The sequence below is a fragment of the Mustela nivalis genome, assembly GCF_964662115.1.
Source record: "Mustela nivalis genome assembly, chromosome: 5".
Taxonomy (NCBI): domain Eukaryota; kingdom Metazoa; phylum Chordata; class Mammalia; order Carnivora; family Mustelidae; genus Mustela; species Mustela nivalis.
In genome coordinates, this window is record NC_139024.1 from 26,429,168 (window position 1) to 26,446,600 (window position 17,433).

At 42.4% G+C, this 17,433-nt stretch overlaps 1 protein-coding gene and 1 long non-coding RNA gene across 4 annotated transcripts in view; one reads left to right on the forward strand and one right to left on the reverse strand.

Annotated features, from left to right (window-relative positions):
* LIN28B (lin-28 homolog B) overlaps nucleotides 1-552 on the reverse strand; it is a 139,448-nt gene extending 138,896 nt beyond the window's left edge. The window contains exon 1 of the mRNA XM_082730543.1: nucleotides 281-552. The gene's annotated coding sequence lies outside the window, so the exon portion shown is untranslated. The remainder of the gene's footprint in view (nucleotides 1-280) is intronic.
* Nucleotides 58-16,875, forward strand: LOC309864765. 3 transcript variants are annotated; one of them, XR_014311750.1, is made up of 4 exons: nucleotides 58-337; nucleotides 3,190-3,338; nucleotides 8,750-8,918; nucleotides 16,631-16,875. It is a non-coding gene; the product is annotated as an uncharacterized lncRNA (long non-coding RNA). The 3 variants fall into 3 exon arrangements; XR_014311751.1 differs by having other exon boundaries at nucleotides 58-333; XR_014311752.1 differs by lacking the exon at nucleotides 8,750-8,918 and having other exon boundaries at nucleotides 58-333.
* The last annotated feature ends 558 nt before the right edge of the window (nucleotides 16,876-17,433 follow it).

A 17,433-nucleotide genomic window follows, 5' to 3' on the forward strand; every position in this document is an offset into this window, starting at 1 on the left:
CATCTCAGTGGTAACACGGGGGCAATAAATCAGGGCCGGAGAAGGAAGGACGCGGCTCGGGTTCCCGCACGACAACTTGCTGCGAGACCTGTCACTTCCCCACCTTGCCCTGTCCTTTCCCCTCCCTGGCGCTCGCGCCTCCTCCTTTCTTCCTGCTCCCCGGCACCGAGCTCCCCTCGACGTTGCTCACGTGCCAGACCCGGGGCCGCGAGCGGCGTCCGCACCCGCGCGCACCCCCGGCCCCACTCGCACTCGCCCGGCTTCGGGGCGCGCTGCTTACCTCCGGGGCCTCATGGTCGTGTCGCTAGCCCGGGTGTGAGCGGGAGAGAGGGTGTGAGTACGTGTGTGGCGTTCAGTCCGGGGGGACGGGGCGGAGGAAGGGGCCTGGAGTCTGTCACTTCCTGAGGGAGCGCGGCGGCCGGAGACCCGGGATGCGCGCGGCGGGGCCGGGAGGGTCAGCACATTGTGAGCGGGAGGGGAAGACGCGGTGCGGAGGGGCCGGGGAGCGAGGGCGGCGCGCGGCTGCCGGGCGCGGAATCTGCTGTCGCCGCCGCTCCGCCGCCGCAGCCCGGCGGGTGGCTGGGCGCGGGGAGGAGGGGGCCGGGCCGGGGGGCGGAGGGGGGCCGCGGCGGCGGCGGCGGCGGCGGGCTGCTGGGCTCGAGCCTGCGTCAGGCGGCGGCACGCGCACACCTGCCCGCCGCCGCTCCCGGCCGCGTCATTGGCTGCCCGCGCCGAGCGCGCGAGATTGAACTTTCCATTCATTCTCGGGCTGGGTTGGTGTGCTCGGCGGTGGCAGAGCTTTCCCCGCCGGCTCCGGGGGAGGCGCGCCGCCTCCTGCTGTTGGAAGGGCGCGTTCCCGCGCGGGGTGTGGACGCGCCGGGTCGTCGCCGCCGGCTGCTCCAGTGAAGGCTTCGAGTGTCCGGGCCTGTCACTCTGATCCCACAGCGCGCTGCGCTTGATCCTGGGAGAGCCTTAGGCGGAGGTCCCTGGGGTGCGCCTGGAGGGAGGCGGGAGCGAAACCGTAAGAAGGTATCAAATCGCATCCTCAGCCCCGGCCGTCTTCCGCTTAACAAACGCTCTGGAGGTACCGTGCAATAGTGAACGGCCAACTCGGCACTTCCAAGTAATAATGGTACATATCTCAGAATCCACTAAGTGTCAGAAGCTTGGGGAACCTACTATCAGCTGTGTTCCATATTGCACTTCGGTTAACAGTAATTACTCAGCCTCAAATTGAATACAAACATTAATTATCTCACAAAGTACCAAAAGATCTGTGGATACCTAACCGTTGAATTTTGGTATATTTTTCCAAATATCATTGCCTTCTCTCCTCCTCTTTTCTATTTCATGACTTCGCAGTTCTTTGTCATCAAAGTTTCTCTTTCTACTCTCAGAGCAAATAGTCCTGGTGAACCACTGTCTGACAGTGGTTGTGATCTGTGATGTGTGATCTGGACTGATCCAATACAGACTACAGACAGTTCCTGACTTACATGACTTAACCATTTTTCGACTTAAAGATGGTGCGAAAGCAATAGGCATTCAGTAGAAACCGTTCTTCGAAATTCTGAGTTTTTATCTTTTCCAGGGCTAGGATTATGCTGCAGACTCTCTCTCCTGATGGTGGGGCAACAGCACCAATTTGCAGCCCACCCCACCTGCCACCTCCCTGTCAGCCAAGTGATTCACTTATAACCATTCTGTAACTGTACAGTCGCTGCGTTTTTCACTTTGAGTACTTCACTTTTTCACTTTCAATTTGAATAAAGTACATGAGATATTCAATACTTTATTATAAAATAGACTTTGCGTTACATAATTTTGCCCAGCTGTAGGCCAATGTAAGTATTCTGAGCACGTTTAAGGTAGTCTGGGCTAAACAATGACTTTTGTAGGTTGGCTGTATTAACTTCATTTTCAAATTACGATATTTTCAACTTGGAATTGTTTATCAGGTCATAATCCCAGTGTAAATACAGGAAGATCTGTATTAAGTGGAACTGATTAAAGGGGTTAAACATTTCTGCAAACTAAAAGCCAGATGTTTTAAAAAAAAAATAAGCACATATGGTATAAAACAAATTAAAAGTGAAAACCTTTTAACATGACTAATAAAGGCCAGTTAGCTGGTAACCTGTAACTAAAAAGCAAATCTCCAAAGCATTACTATGTGATGATGACCACATTCTCCCTTCCAGTTCCTGAGCTGGGATGAGGAAACCAGTTCATCTCTCAGGGATTAACCAGAGTCTAGGAAAAATGTTTCTGACCTGGGGATGAAATAAGTGCAGACAAACTGATCAGAAGCAAAAGTCCATTGTGACCCCCCTAAGAATATTCTGGACTGGCTACTTTTGGCAAATTCCCTAGATGGCTGCCCAACTTTCTATTGAGCCTGTGTAGAATGTGCCTGGCTTTAAAGATGCTTTTTCACTGGCAAATACATAAAGTATTTCTTACATTACTCACTGACTAGTACAGAGTAGTACAGAGGATTCTCTTAGATGCAATTGTTAGTTATAACCATTGTATCAGTCAATTGCATTTGTTATAATGCCATATGTTTTACACTATGATTCCAAATATAATTTAGTGGAAAAGGCTGCAGACATTGATCAGTAGAAATGAAAAACAACACTTAATTGTATATTGCCATCTGAAATATATACTTAGGCTTAAAAGCATTATAGTAATTTTTTATTTATGAGTAGGGCTTGCAAATGATGCACTTACAGAGTGGGCTTTATTTTCATTTAATAAATATGTCTTTTAGGTGCCTTATTAGACTTTGGGTATATTTATGTAATACCTACGTGAAGTCCTGAGAAGAACTGCAAACAGAATATAAAAATTAAAACATAATCTAGAAAGTCATTATTCCAGACAAATCAAGAGATATTTTTCCTTTTTTATTTCAAATTAATTACTGTCATGGCATCATGCTGCTGTCACAAAAATGAAAAATATGAGTTATAATATTTAATGCATAACTTCATATCAGGTGCTAGGAAGGGGAGATAATGAACTTTGATAGACTAAGCACTAGCTGAAGAATATCTAAGTGTGGTTAGAAGTGGATGAAAAGCTACAAGAGAAAGTTAAAGGCAAATGAATTTATTATTTGTATATGGCTCTTGGCAATTTCTCTCAAAAACCATTTCTTTAAAGATTTTATTTATTTGGCAGAGAGAAAGAGAGCACAAGCAGGGGGAGCAGCAGGGAGAGGGAGAAGAAGGCTCTCTGTGGAGCAAGGAGCCCAGTGCAGGACTCCATCCCAGGACCTCGGTACCATGACCTGAGCCGAAGGCAGACACTTAACTGACTGAGCAACCCAGGTACCCCTAAAAATGTGTTTTGCTAACTGGGGCCATGGCGATAAGTTACTTTACTCTTACAGTTGTGTCCAATAATTACTCTCTGAGAGAACAGGCTCTATCTTACTATTCTTAGTATTTCCAGTGTTTGCAACATTGCCTGGCACATGATGGGTATGAAAGAAATATTGTTTCTTATTTTTATTTTTTTATTGAAGTATAATTAATATACAGCATTGTATTAGTTTCAGGGAAAAATGTGTTTTTTAAAATACTTATTTCTAAAGATTTTATTTTATTTTTTGTTTTAAGATTCCATTTATTTATTTGACAGAGAGAGACGCAGTGAGGGAGGGAACACCAATCAGGGGGAGTGGGAGAGGGAGAAGCAGGCTTCCTACCAAGCAGGAAGCCCAATGTGGGGCTCGATCCCAGGACCCCAGGATCATGACCTGAGCCAAAGACAGATACTTAATGACTGAGCCACCCAGGTGCCCCTAAAGATTTTATTTTTTTTTTAAAGATTTTATTTATTTATTTGACAGAGAGAAATCACAAGTAGATGGAGAGGCAGGCAGAGAGAGAGAGGGAAGCAGGCTCCCTGCCAAGCAGAGAGCCCGATGCGGGACTCGATCCCAGGACCCTGAGATCATGACCTGAGCCGAAGGCAGCGGCTTAACCCACTGAGCCACCCAGGTGCCCCAAGATTTTATTTTTAAGTAATCTCTATACGCAATGTGGGACTCAAACTCACAACCCTGAGATCAAGAGTCATATGCTCTAGTGACTGAATTGGCCAAGGGCCCCAGAAAATTGTTGTTTTTTAATTGGTGCCGAAGAATGGTCCCTGATTACATTATCAAGCAAATAATTAACAAGCTATTTAGAAAATACAAATGCAGATGCGGTGTCTTATGTCTCATCCCTCCCCTCCAACCTGGCTGACTCAGTTGGTGGAGCATGCAACCGTTATTCTCCAGGTTTTGAATTCGAGCCCCACATTGAGTGAGGAGATTGCTTAAAAATAAAGTCTTAAAAAAATTAATGACTGGAGTATATGAAAGTAAATCCTATATAGCATGTCATTTTGCTTATGAATGGTAAGTATTGAGCATTATAATACTGAAAATGAGATATTTTGCATATTTACTCACCTGTTCTAAAAGAATATTTATTTTTTAAGATTTTTATTTATTTATTTGAGAAAGAGAGAGAACTAGCTAGGAGAAAGGCAGAAGGTGAGGGAGAAGCAGGCTCCCCACTGAGCAGGGAGCCCAATGTGGAGCTCAGTCCAGGACCCTGGGATCATGACTTGAGCCGCCGCAGACACTTCCCAACCCCTCAAATAATTTTTAAAATAGAGTTTTAAGAATAGGAAAGAATACTATTGTATTTGTTTGCTAGAGCCCATCCTAATGACCTCATCTTAACTTGATCATCTGTGAAGACTTTTTCCAAGTAAGGTCACATTTGCAGGTATTGGAGGTTAAAACTGCAACATCTTTTGGAGGGGGAGCAATTAAAATCCCTAAGGTATCATTATTATAAGTAGATGATTTTGCTTCTTCACTGAAAAATGAGTATCTTTCTGGGCACCTGAGTGGCTCAGTTGGCTGAGTGTCTGACTCTTGGTTTTAGCTTAAGTGGTGATCTCAGGTCATGGGATCAAGTATCATGTCAAACTCCAAGCTCAGCATGGCGTCTGTTTGAGGTTCTCTCTCTCCCTCTCTGTCCCTCCCCCTCCTCACCAGTGTGCTCTTTCTCTCTACATAAAGAAATAAAATCTTCGAAGAAAATTTAGAAATGAATATTTTTCTGCAGAGAATTGCTTAGATCCACATCAATTTTTTTAAAAATAGGTATAAACCCTTTTGGTTTTTTTAATCTTTTTTTTTAAAGATTTTATTTATTTATTTGACAGAGAGATCACAAGTAGGCAGAGAGGCAGGCAGAGAGAGAGGGGTAAGCAGGCTTCCTGCTGAGCAGAGTGCCCGATGTGGGGCTCGATCCCAGGACCCTGAGATCATGACCCGAGCCGAAGGCAGAGGCTTAACCCACTGAGCCACCCAGGCACCCCAGTTTATCTTTTTTTTTTTTTTTTTTTTTTTTTTGGCATTCTCTACACACAGCATGGGGCTTAACTCACAACCCTGAGATCAAGAGTTGCATGCTCTTTCAACTGAATCAACCAGTTGCCCCTCACATCCATTTCTTCCCCACCATTGTAATAGAAAAGAAATAACTCCAGGCATAAATGTTTGCTTTAGGATTCTATATACTTATCACAAATATAATTTATCTTGTTTTTAAAATTAAAAGTTTATAAAGGAAGCACTACCACCCAAATTATAAGTTATCTAATGGACTCGCCCTCACATACAGAAAAGAAAAATGAAAACTGGGCAGAAAGTTTTGCTTTCCTAAAATTATGACAAATTTGTGCTTGCCTATCAAACGGACAAAAATCCTGAGGTTTGACAATCTTTTGGCAAGGCTGTGGATAAACCACTACTCTCACACACTGCTGTGGGAGTGTGAAAGGGACACAACATTTAGAGAGGTGAAATGAAATGAAAACAGAAAAATTACAGACTAATAGGAGCTTTATCCCTATTCCCTTATTTCTGGAAAACTAAAATCCAAGACTTAATGATGGTACATCAGTAGTGTCATTTTCATATAGTACAACATAATTTAATTTAATCCCATGAGGAGGTATTTTTCTTGCATTTATACTTCAGGTAAGTACCCAATAAATAGCTGTAGAATAGATTGAATAAATAGCTTGCACTGCTTTCATCCAATTCTCCCAAGCCTTGAGGCAGAGAAGGATTTATTAGTGCTAACCACAAGAGGGTTAGAAATCCAGGGTCTTGGAATATTTAAAATGGCAACTGCATTTTTACTTCAGGTGATAGAACATAAAAGTTTGTAAAGGTTTGGTTAATTAAAAAATTGGTCTTGGAGCAGAAGTTGAATGAAACAAAAATCTTTAGAGGAATTGAGAGATCTCAGAACAAAGATCAAATTAAGGATGACATATTTGGAATGTATCTGAATATGTAAAAGCAAAAAAAGAAATACAAAACAGTGACCTAAGTAAAATTCAGTCCACTTCAATTCTAGGGGCTGGATCCTTGGCTTGCTAGAATAAGTGTGAGAGAATCATTTACCTCTGACAACTGCCTTCAGTTTGTGCTCTCTCCCAGTGAGAATCACCTAGCCAACCCAAAGATACATGAGAAATAATTAGTTGTTTGAAGTTTTAAGCTGCTACATTTTGGGGTGGTTTGTTACACAGAAATACTGATATGAAATTCTGATCCTTTGGTCCTTTTCCAGCTTCAGTCCTATGATGTCTCCAGGTCATGGGAACCTACTCATCTGCAACTTTTGGAGAAATGCGTCAGATCATTTTTGCATGGCCTCTTTCTTACCCTTCCATTTTCATCCAAACCCATCTGCTCTTTGATGAGAACTAACCTGGTAAGTAAACTCTTTGTGCACATCTAATCAGAGGCTAGTATTTTTTTATGTGGCTTCTCACACATTTTTTCCTATCATTGCTTTCTAACCAGGACTTGGGGAAGAATTACCAAGGTAAGCAAATTTGTTCTGAGTCACTTGGAAGAGTAGGGAGTAGTTGGTATTTGGAGAGAAGAGATGGAGGACACTTTGCTAACCTTCAGACCATGCCCATATTTTTTTTCAAGATTTTATTTATTTGACAGACAGAGATCACAAGTAGGCAGAGAGGCAGGCAGAGAGAGGAGGAAGCAGGCTCCCCGCCGAGCAGAGAGCCCAATGTGGGGCTTAATCCCAGGACCCTGGGATCATGACCTGAGCCAAAGGCAGAGGCTTTAACCCACTGAGCCACCCAGGTGCCCCATGCCCATTTTTTTTTATCCAAAATTATTACTGACTGGGGGCATCTGGGTGGCTCCTGTGGTTAAGGCGTCTGAGCATGGAGCCTGCTTGGGAGTCTCTCTCTCCCTCACCCCCCGCCATTTCCTCCCTCTTCACACTCCTGTCTCTCTCTCTGTCTAATAATAATATAATAATAATAAAATAAAAATAAATAATATTTTAATGAATAAAATTTATTTATTATTTATTTTATTAAATAAAAATTTAAAAATAAATAAATAATAAAATAAAATAACATAAAAAATTCACTATAGAGTTGGGTCAGCTGACTGGCTTAGTTGGTAGAGCATGCAACTCTCCAACTCAGAGTCATGAGTTTAAGTCCCATGTTGGGGATAGAGTTGATGATAAGGAATTCCCAATCAGTGATCTGCCTGGAGTCATTTCTTCCATTAGTCCTACTTTAATAATTAAAACTGCTGTGATTTTAACCTTACAGATCAATCATGGAAAGATAGTGTTAAAGTACAAGTGGTATTTGGTATTTAAGATAGTGACAAACAAGTTGGCTCAAATTACGGGACAGAATTAAAAAATTATAACAGCTATCTTGATTTCATGTATTAGAACATAGTATAACGGATGTAAAACTGGAGTAGATGGTAGACCAGTCTTAAACAGTCAGTAAAGTTATTCAGAAATAAACCTAATGGAACACCAGAATACATTTATTGTGATGTGATTGAGTAGAGAGAAATTATATTGTAATTCAACACCTGTCCTTTTTGTATAGTGGGAAGCAATTTCTAAAATAAGAAGGGATTCGGGCACCTGGGTGGCTCAGTGGGTTGAGCCTCTGCCTTCGGTTGGGGTCATGATCTCAGGGTCCTGGGATCAAGTCCCACATCGGGCTCTCTACTCGGTGGGGAGCCTGCTTCCTCCTCACTCTCTCTCTCTGCCTGCTTGTGATCTCTCTCTGTCAAATAAATAAATGAAATCTTTAAAAAAATAAAAATACAAAATTAAAATAAGAAGGGATTTGGGGTGAAGAATTAACATGTGTTGAGTCTTTTTTTTTTTTTAATATTTTGGCTGTTTTATTATTACTTCCCTTCTTCATTTATCTTTCTCTATGAAAGGAACTCTTTTTTTTTTTTTTAAGATTTTATTTATTTATTTGTCAGAGAGAGAGAGAGAGAGAGCAAGAGCAAGCACAGGCAGACAGAGTGGAAGGCAGAGTCAGAGGGAGAAGCAGGCTCCCCGCGGAGCAAGGAGCCCGACGTGGGACTCGATCCCAGGACGCCGGGATCATGACCTGAGCCGAAGGCAGCTGCTTACCCAACTGAGCCACCCAGGCGTCCCAACATGTGTTGAGTCTTTACTAAATACCAGACTCTTAAGTATTTATATCTTATATCTCATAAAAATGATATAAATGATAAAAATATAAATGATAAAAAAGCATATAAATGATTATGCTCATAATCATTTTCATTTCCAGAAGACGATTCTTTTTTTTTTTTTTAAGATTTTATTTATTTATTTATTTATTTGGAGAAAGAGAGAGAGAGAAAAGAGGAGCAGAGGGAAAGAACAACCAAACTCCACACTGAACTTGGAGCCTGACACAAGGCTGAATAATGTGACCCAGAGATCACGGCCTGAACTGCAATCAAGAATTAAAAACTTAACTGACTGAGCCACCCAAGTGCCTCTTCAGAGGAGGATTCTAAGGTTATTTATTTACTTCATGTTTCTCAAAGGGTGTTTTATAAATCACTCACATCAAAATCTCCTGAAGAGCTTAATAGAAATTTAAATTCCTGGGGCACCTGGGTGGCTCAGTGGGTTAAGCCTCTGCCTTCGGTTCGTTCCAGTCATGATCTCAGGGTCCTGGGATCAGATGGGAAGAGCGGCTTGACTGGGGCAATGCTTCGGTGTGGCTGCTGTCAGCTCCCTTTTCTCAACAGACCATTACCTTGCCTGGAATACTGTAAGCACATGTTGAAATTTATTTTTTAATAACCGTATGAAGTTATGAATTTGGGAAGAAAGACGTGGCAGGAGCCGCATTCCGTGATTTGTCAGTTGAGTCTGTGTTTTCCTCTGTTATTCTCCAGTCTAAAGAGAACCAGGAAGGAGTGGGTTTAGCCGGCAAGCTTCAGAACGGAATGAAGCCAAATCTGACAAGTGAGAGAAGTGCCAAGAATTCAGGTCTCGGAGATTATGGTGGATTCAGGGATAGATAGCTAGGGCAATTAGAATATGCAAGCAATTAGCCAGAGCTAATTAGTTAACAACAGACTTCCCCTAAGCTCTGAAAACCTAGTTACAGAGCATTTGAAACAGCTAAAGTAAGGCTTTAGATGTCAAAATGTTTCCCAAAGTAGAACACACAAATTGAATCAGCAGGCGTAACTGTGAACAGTTTCAAAATACTGTTAAGTAGAAGATTTATATTTTTCTGGGGTGACTGAAGGGCTCAGTTGGTTAAGAGTCCGCCTTCAGCTCAGGTCATGATCCCAGGGTCCTGAGATAGAGCCCCACACTGGGCTTCCTGCTCAGTGGGGAGCCTGCTTCTCCTGCTGCTGCTCCCCCTGCTTTTGCTCTCTCCCTCTCTTAAGTAAATTAACTAAAAATCTTAGGGGAAAAGATGATTTATGTTTTTCTTAAGGATAACAAAGAAAACCACAGATTAAGGAGTCGTTGAGAAAGGTTAAGATTTACTCTGAAAGGGATAGGACTTGTAAAAAAAAGTTTCTTTTATACCGCTTTTTGTATATTTTTTCACTTTGTATAATGAGTAGCTAACTAATTTATAATATCTCAATAAAAGTTTACATATTTAGATATAAGCATTTACTTTCCAAATTTATAGAGCTAATTTCTTAAGTTCAAAGGATTGTCATAGATTCTAGCTAGGAGACTGTGCTTCTGAGTCCTGATGGGGCAGCCCAGTGCTATCTCATCAGGAATGATTAGAAATATGTTAGATGGGAGATGGAAGGATTCAGAAAGTGACATTAGTTGTTAAGCTACCCAATGTGAACCTTGAAGCAGGTTACAAAATTTCCCTTTTGCTTAGAGTCCCAGGAGCCCTTGGAGGAAGCTTTGGGATTGATAGCTACATCCCTGTGATAATGAAATTAGGACAAAGAAGGGAGATGAAATCCACCCAGCTGGACAGGAGTGGGGTTTAATACATCAGGATGGGAAACAATTCACCGTATAGCAAAAGAGGTTCTTTTTGATCATCAGGGAAAGGGTATTCTTTTCATAAAGTCTATATTTTTTTTCTGTTATTCAGATTTGGTGAATTCTATTTATCTGTTCTCAAGTTCACTGATTCTGTCCTGTCATCTGCATTGTACAATTGAGCCTATCTAATGATTTATTGGTGTTGGTTATTATATTTCTTTCAGCTTTCTATTTTCCATTTTTTTAACATCTGTTTCTTTACTGAGATTGTCTACTATCGCCCTCGCCCAGCAAGGACGACAAGATGCCCTGGTTCAAATGCATCTTCTCTCTCTTCTCTCTATTTCCGCAAGTCTACACACTTATATATGCTTACATGACCAATCAGCGAGCAGGGTACAGGAGGGAGCGAATCAGGCTGTGCACCTAAACGAACAACTTCACTAGCAACCAATGCTGTTTACTTCCTCTTTGGGCGTTCTGCTTAGTCTCACGAGGCAATCCTAACCTGGCAACTAGCCAGGTGCCATCTTTTAATGGCGGAGGCCACCTTGGCCAGGGGCCTGCCTCCGACATCTCCCCCTTTTTTCTTTTATGGCAGGGATCGTGCCTGTCTTAGGTGGTCAGTGGCGGGGAATATCCTTACCCGTCATCAGACGGCAGATATCAATGATCTGCGTCCTGTCTTAGGTTGGTATATTTCCCCCACCAATCTTACCCGTCATTGACTAACGATCCAGCATACTTAGCCACACTTGGGGGGATGTTCCAGCCTCGATGGCTAACAAGGCCTGCACCATGGCTTGCTGTTGCCTAGGTTGCTGTCGCCTCCAAATTTGTAGTTTCCTTACTAGCAGAATCAAGCCCACTACGAGGATTATCATCAGACCAATTACGCTAGCCCATTGTTTCGTAAAGGTTAACACATCTTGCAATGTTTTGATTATCTCTGGGAGGGTTGCAAGCTCAACTCTGGTGTTATTTATCCTTGTTATGCCTAGTAGCAGGTGCTGAGTATAGTTTTGGAATTCTGTGGACTAATTCCCCCGCAAGTATTGGGAGAGCTGTCGGGAGACATTCTGTAAGTCACTCACATTAGTATAGGCTATGGGAGTTACACAAATTGCTGGGAAGGGTGCTATACATCCCAGTCCCAATAGGGCTCCCCATATGTCTACTTGTTCTTGAACCAAATCCACTCTCTGGTTGACTATCAGGATTCCTGCTTGCAGATGTGCATTGATCTGAGTCTGTGTTTGAAGGGCAGCCACCGTTCCTTCTGCAAGGGTGTTCACAGCTTCCGCAGTGGGTATAGTTGTAGCAAGCGAGACTGCTGCTGCCGTGGCAGCTGCTGTAGATATAGCCAATGCTGTCACAACGGCAGCTGTGATACCAAAATCTCTCTTCTTTCTGGATAGCACCACCGGTAACTTGTCCTCTGGAATGGAAACTGGGATAGGAACATGGGTAGGGATACGCATAATCACAGCCAGCTTGAAGGCCGTGACATTCCAGCACTGGGAAAGATAGCAATTCTTAGTGCAATTCAACGTATCATACAGCTCGCTAGCATTTGTTACAAGGAAAGGGAACGGTGGCCAGACGCATATGGGAGTGGGCTGATAAGTAATATTATTGGGACAAGACACATTAACTGTTGTCTCAAAGGTACTAGAGTCATTTTGTTTATAAGAACAGTTGAGGAATTTGCCACCATTTAACATGGACACTGATGAGATATCAGTACATGCTCCTAGCAAGTTACAGACCTGCCATGCATCCAAGGGAGAGGAGGGAATATGAGAGAAGAGTTAGTCACTGGTAAAGGATATGGCCATGCTTTAACCACTGCTCACAGCTCTCTGCCTTGAGTCTGCCGCAGGAGGTGTAGCATCCCCAGAGTTACCATCAGCATCTTCAGCATCATGACTGGTGTTCAGAGGCAAGGCTGCACGCACCAGCCGCTCTGGGATCCAAATTGGAGCCTCCTTTTCCTGTGGAAAAACACATACAGACCCCCTACTCCATACTAACACTGGATCTGGTCCATTCCACTTTCCTGTGAGGATGTCCATCCAAAGTACTAAAGGCTTAGGGGAAACGGCAGCATCACTTGCATGTCTGTCTGCAGCTGATTTACCCGTTTTGTCCAACGTTAAAAAATTCAAAATAAAGAGAATGGTGTTGAGCTTATCTTTAGGGGACCTGAAGGGGTCCCCTATTTTCCCTTTTTGTTTATAAAGCGCATTTTTTATTGTAAGATGCGCACGCTCCACAACACTCTGTCCTTGTGGGTTATAGGGTATTCCATGTATCAAGTGAATGTCAAGTTGTTGTAGGAAGGCTTTAAAGGGTTGTGAGGTGTAGCCTGGACCATTATCTGTCTTTAATTGGCGTGGCTTTCCCCATGCGGCGAAAGCCTGTAGGCAATGGGCGATAACATCTCTGGATTCCCCCCCCCCCCCCATGCACTGAGGCAAAAATTATTCCGGAGCAGGTATCTACAGAGACATGAACATATCTTAACTTTCCAAATTCTGAAACATATGTGACATCCATATGCCATATATGATTAGGTAACAAACCCTTAGGATTAACCCCCAAGGACGGTGCAGGTAGTAAGATCACACAATTTCTGCAGGAGACTACTATGTCCCGTGCCTGTGCTTTTGTTATGTTAAATTTGAGGCGTAGAGTTAAAGCATTGTTTCTTCAAATCCTCCCCTAAGTGGTCCCATTGAGGTATGTTTAGCAAGCCTTCATCTAGGAACCATGGAGCCGCCTTTTCCACTGTATTCAAAAAGGCCCGAGCAGTTTTTGCTTTTAGTGGAGTTCCATTGGCTTTCAGCAGGTCTTCTTAAGACCCTTCCAACCGCACTTTAGATACTTCAGATCCCATTATGAACACACAGACAACAGACGTGGACGTTAAAGACTCGCCGCTAAATTCCGCTCTAAGGCTGCCCCGCTTCTTATTGCGGACTCGCTAAATTCCGGCTCTAAGGCCGCCCTGCTTCTTATTGCGGACTTTTACTCCCCACTTTCCTGCGGATTACCATGCAAGATTCCTTTATTTAGTTCCTGGGTGCCGGCGCCATTTATCGCCCTCGCCCCGCAAGGACGACAAGACGCCCTGGTTCAAATGCATCTTCTCTCCTATTTCCGCAAGTCTACACACTTATATACGCTTACATGACCAATCAGTGAGCAGGGTACAGGAGGGAGCGAATCAGGCTGTGCACCTAAACGAACAACTTCGCTAGCAACCAATGCTGTTTACTTCCTCTTTGGGCGTTCCACTTAGTCTCACGAGGCAATCCTAACCTGGCAACTAGCTAGGCGCCATCTTTTAATGGCGGAGGCTGCCCTGGCCAGGGGCCTGCCTCCAACAGTCTACATTTTCCTTTGTTTCAAAAGAACTCACATTTGCTTGTCGAAACATTTTTATGATGTCTGCTCTGTAATCCATGTCAGATAATTCCAAAATCTGATTCATGTTGATGTTGGTATCATTTCATTGTCTTTTCTCATTCAAGTTGTGATATTCCTGGCTCTAGGTATGACAGGTGATTTTCTATTATATACTAGACACTTGGGTGATTCTAGGTCTTATATGCATCTTCTATTTTAGCAGGCAGTCACTCTGTTTAGGTTTACCATGCAGATCATATTCTACTTATAGACTGTGGTTCCATTGATGATTTAATTTTTGGAGACTTTGCTGTGTTATTTTGGTCTGCTTACCTCCCCTGGTACCATCAGGGTTCTGACTGATCTCTTCTGATGCTTTTTATCTGTGGGATAAAAGGCACTTCCCCAGCCAAGCCTCCTGTACCTCTAGGTGAGAAAAGCAATTCTTCAGCTCACAGGGTTGAAGAGTAGTTCCCCAGAGCCACCTGTTGGCAGAGGAACTTCTACTCTGTCCCCCTGGACAGTGCCACTGGCCTGCCTGGTGTTATTTGCAGGACTCCTATTTGATCCAGGGGATGAATGAGCCTACCTGGTCCATCTCCTGCCATTATGTTAGGGTTCAGGAGACATGGGGTCTGGGTTGCTTTCTGTTTCTGGGTGAGGAGGATAATTAGGATACCTGATCGCTGTGTTGTTCCTCTAGTCTTTGGTCCCTAGCCTTTCTCTTTTCACCTTTCAAAGGCCTCCAATGATTGCCTCTTTCATTGTTTCCAGGGTTTATAGCTGTACTTGGCAGGAACAGGGAGAGAAGTCTATGCTGTCTTGTCTGAAAAAGCCCACCAGAGAGGATATGTTTAAAGTCAATGTTGTCATTTATGTACTCTCTAGCCAGTCCTTGAAGGACTTAGACCATTCGTTGAACAAATATGATTGAGTACTTACTATGTGCCAGGAGGTATCTTAGAAATATGGATGGTTTGGTACCTGCCCTCATGGAGGGAGCATTTCAGTACAATGGAGAATCATTTCATAGTAAGAGTTATATTTGGAGACCAAAAGAGTATCATAAAACAACAGCAACAACACTTTATCATCTCTCTGTCTTCCACTGTGGGGTCAATACAACAAAGACCAGCAGAATATTGTGGCTGGAGATGCAAAGACATGTGCCGACATCAGGATGATAGTGAAAACAGTAGTCCAGAAAGCACTGCCAAGGAACAGAATCCTGCAGTGTTTACAAAAGAAGAGCATGAGCCACATGGGCTAGTCAAAGGAAATGGACTTGACCTGGTCCTGATAGTAGGTAGAAGCTCTAGCAAATTCTCATTGCCTCCTAGACCCACATTGAGCGGAGATGTAGGGGATGGTCTGACAATCCCAAGGGCTGTTTGGATGATAATAAGGCACACAAGACAGCTGAGGCTGTGTTTCACACAACTAATAAGCAGGATTGGGACTATAAAATGTTATCTATATTGATTTATAAAACATTGTTTTTATCTAACCACCCATTTCACTGTAGTGATGCTCATCTTCTAAATAATAAGAAAATAGTCTGTAGAAAAAGTAGATAAAATTATGTTTAAAGAAGTAGCAGTAAAGAAATTTTTTCCAAACGAAGATAAATACATTAGAGCAAGTACATGGGCTGAGGAAGGGCACTAATTTTATTATTTTTTTTATTTATTTATTTGACAGAGCAAGCAAATGAGCAGGTTGACCCATTCCATATTTAAATTTCCAGGGTACTAAATTTTATTTGCTGCAAAATTGAAGCTGACTAATTTTTAAAAACTTTTATCTTTTTTTTAAAAAAGATCTTATCTATTTATATGTCAGAGAGAGCACAAGAAGAGGGAGTGGCAGGCAGAGGGGAGGGCGAAGCAGACTCCCCGCCAAGCAGGGAGCCCGGTGCAGGGCTCAATCCAGGACCTGGCATCATGACCCAAGCCGAAGGCAGATGCTTAACTGGCTGAGCCACCCAGGTGTCCCTAAAATCTTTAATCTTAAAATTATGGAAATGAAACAAGTTTATTGAAAAAAAATTAGAACATGATAGGGTCCATAATGTAACAAGTAGAATTCTCAGAGTTGAGAGTTTTCCCATGGCATCAACAAAGCATTTCCCTGCTTGAGGTCATACAATGTTATCAGAGGTAAGTTAGGGTAATAGAGTACCTACTGTTTTGAAATGCAGGGCTGTAAGAAAGGCAAAAACCGAGTCTCCTAGAGCCATTTCTCCATTGCAGAGGGTAAATTGTAATACATCTATGGCCACTAACATTTAAAGTTTGTCTAATCTAGCTCCTTAATCAGGATGAGGGGGCTCTGAAGGGTAAGAGGGGATTCTATACTGGGAACTGAATTTGCAGCAGATGAATATCCAATTGGATGGAGAAAAGGACAAGTTGACCTGTAAAAGGCAGGAAAGAAAGAAATGGAAGGAAGGGAAGAAAAGAAAGGAAAGAAAGAGAATTAATAAACATGAGATGTCACATTAACCTGATTTCTTACCAAATTCTGTAACATGCCCTTAAATTACAGAATAAACCAACATCTGTGGATATCCCACTGAATAAGAAAGATAAAGTATTTTTCATAATTTGGCATCAGTGGACAATGGTTGAACTGTTAACATAAAGCCCTAATACTGTGGGCTACCTATAGCCACTGGTTTTTATACCCATCCCTTGCCCCCTTAGGCCTTGGGAACTAATTATAAAATAATGACATCTAAAAGAAACTCCCACATTGTGTCTAAGGTAAGGATTCAAAGGGTCTCCAAATGAATAATGAAAGGTATTAAGATCATTCTATCATACTATTTTTGACAGGTAATAAACATTCACATGGGACCTGTCAAAAAATGCTGGAACAGAAATAGAATTGAGTAGAAGATGTGTATTACAGCTGAAGAGCACACTTCAGAAGAACAAAATTTTACATAATTGCCTTGATTCCCAAAGAGATTAAAGAAATTATGAGCTCAGCAAAGTAAGAAAAGACCATGTAAAATAACCCTATCTCTGACCCATCATATAATCTTGACTGGAACAAAAAAATAAAATCTCTTGTGTGTGTGTGTGTGTGTGTGTGTGTGTGTTGGTTTTTTTTTTTTTTTTTTTTTTTTTAATGTAAGCTCTATACGCAACACAGGGCCCCAACTCGTGATCCCAAGACTTGATCACACACTCTACAGACTGACCCAGCCAGGCACCTCAATAAACAAAAGTACTTTGAGATTTCTCCATCATAAGGCACTGTGAATAGAAATGCTAATTCTGTAATGGGACTTTAGTTTTAGTTTAGTTTAGTTTTGTTTTTAATTTTTCAGTAAGAATAAAAACAGTTTTCACTTCCTTAAAACTAAGTGCAGGTGGTACAAGAAACAGAGGCTATTTAATTAGTCTCCTGTACTACAGAATTTCAATATGGAAGAACTCTCTGAGGCTACCTATGAAAGTATCTAATGGCCTCACAGATTCTATTGTTTCCTTTCAGGCTGTGATCAAAATGATGCCAGTCAGCTGAGCCAAGTGTGTACATTCCTCACTCAACCCCAGACAGCTTTATAATGGTTCATTAAGCAGCTAATTAGACTTGCATTACTCTCAGCCATAGGCTCACAGACCCTACC